Genomic DNA, 2,650 nt, shown 5'->3' on the forward strand with positions numbered 1-2,650 from the left:
ACGGTATACATGGACCTCATAGATGGACTACACAGGAATCAGATTAACTGCATATGGTGGTGAACAAGGTGGTGAAAAGTTCAATAACAGTATTCAAAACAAGGCCAGAGGGAAACTGTGGAACAGACCATCAATAACTCGTATGCAAGTTCAAATTGAAAGTGAAGAAAATTAAAATAAGTCCAAGAAAGTCATACTGTGACCTTGATTTTATGCCACCTGAATTTAAATAATATCTCAACAATAGATTTGATGCACTAACACTAATGACAGAAGACCAGATAAGTTGTAGGAGGGCATCAAGAACATCTTCATCTGTGAAGAAAGAAAAAATAATTTAAAAGGCAAGACATAAAGAAAATAAAATGGTTATTGGAAAGGACTTTGAAACTTGATCTTGAATGGAGACAAACTAAAGAAAAAGGACAAAATTATGAAATTAGGAACACTAACAATTTACTTTGTAGGGAGTTGCTGAGCTAAAAAAAAGGGTTGGCCTCTCTAGCCAACGGTCCCAATCTACTAGTGTCTCCAGAGGAGAAAGATGAGCCTCAGAAGCTTGCTAAAGGGTCAGGCATTTGTCTATTCTGACCTGATAACAACTAATTTCTCTGAACAGGACATATAAAAAGGTAGCTCCAAAAGACTAATCCAAGTATTACAATGAAATGTATGAAAACCTGGGAGTTAGAAAACCAAAAATGAGCAAAATTCTTGGCATTTCGCAAGCTTAAAGGAACTGGGGGAAAAAAGTCAAGCCTTGAGTTGCAATACTGAAGGATTCTATAGGCAAAATATTGAATGATGTAGGAAGCAACAAAAGAAAATAGAAGGAATACACACTGTACCAAAAAGAATTTAAAGCATTAGGGGTGGGGGGGGGAAGACCCCAGGAATTATTGGAATATCAGTTGAGGTATTTCAGGAGACCTGGATGTGCTCACTAGTCTCTGCCAAGAAATTTGGAAGACAGCTGCTTGGCCAACTGACTGGAAGAGATTCATATTTGTTTCCATTTAAAAAAGATGATAGAACAGAATGTGGCTATTATCAAACAATATTATTAATATCCTGTCCAAGTAAAATCTTGTTGATGATTGCCATCGAGTTGAGCACAACTCATAGTCACCCTATGAAAAGGCCTAAAACTTTCTATAACTATTGTCATTTATCAAAGTTCAGAGTTTCCAGAGGCATGTTGTTTAGCAAGTGGATGGGAGCTCTGATGGCCTAGTGGCAAGAAGTTGCACTGCAATTCCAAAGGCACATGGTTTGAGGCCACCAGCTGCTCCAGGGGAGAAGGATGGGCAATTTCCTCCCGTGCAATTACCTACCTCTGAAAATCCATCAGCGGTTCAGCTATGGCTCAGTTACTACTTGACAGTACACAACAAGAACAAGTAAAATCTTGCTGAAGATTATTTAAAAAGAGTTGGAGGGGTACATTGACCAGAACTGTCCGAAATTCAAGCTGAATTCGGAAGAGGCCATGGAAAAAGGGATATAACTGCTGATGTCATATGGATCCTGGCTAAAAGCAGACAACATCCCAAAGATGTCACTCTAGAGCAATCTAGGAGCAGCAGTGATAGTCTAAAGATTAAAGTATGCCTGATCCAAGCCATGATCTTCACAATTACTTGTTACACATCTGAATGATGGACAATGACAAGGGATGAGAGAATTGATGCCTTTGAGCTGTGGTGCTGGAGAAGAATATTGACTATATTATAGAACGTCAAAAGAATAAACAAGTATGTTCAAGAGAGGGTGAAACCAGGTTTCTCCTTGAGGCAAAGATTGTTAAACCCCCATCTCACATACTTTGGTAATGTTGCCAGGAGGAACAGCACAGGAGAAGAAGACTCTGGATTAGTTAAGCATTTTATCAAGAAAAGATGTTGAATTTTGAAAAATGCCTTTTCTGTCTGTTTAGATGATCATGCAATTCCTTCCCTTTGTTTTGTTGATGTAGTGGATTACACTGGTTGTTTTTCTAACATTGAACCATTCTCGCATACTTCATATGAACCCTACTTGATCATAAATAATGATTGTTTTAATAATATGATGGATTGAAAAATATTGAAATCAAGGAGCTGAAATGAGGAAAATTGCAATATCCTTAACAGGAAAGATTGGCTTGAAAAACTCTTAAATAGGTATAAGAGGACAAGGATTAAGACAGAGCATTAGGACTGTCCTGACTCCAAGTACCTCAACTGTAAGTAATAAGGTTGTTTTGATGAGAAAATAAGGCTTCACAAACGTTTAGAGTGAGAGATGCATTTAACCTGGACCTATAGGAAACATCATGATGGATGGAGTAAAGCTTGAAACTGTCAACAAGTTCATCTTACTTGGATCCACAATTAATATCCTTGTAATCAGCAGTGAGGAAATCATAAGACATAATGAACTAGAAGAGTCTGCAGTTAGGAACGTCACCATACAGCGAAGTTATTGAGGAGTAATAATGTCAGTCTGAGGACTAAGGTGTGTCTGCTTCAGGCCATGGTCTTTCCAGTCACTTGTAATGAATCTGAGAGCTGAACAAGAGTCAAGATGACAAAAGAAGAATTGATGCCTTTGAACTGTGGTGTTGGAGAAGAGTACTTAAACATTCCATGGATTTCCAAAAGAACAAATA

Source organism: Elephantulus edwardii, unplaced genomic scaffold (assembly GCF_000299155.1).
Source record: "Elephantulus edwardii isolate Elephantulus edwardi_28Jun2011 unplaced genomic scaffold, EleEdw1.0 scaffold00237, whole genome shotgun sequence".
In the NCBI taxonomy this organism is placed as follows: Eukaryota; Metazoa; Chordata; class Mammalia; order Macroscelidea; family Macroscelididae; genus Elephantulus; species Elephantulus edwardii.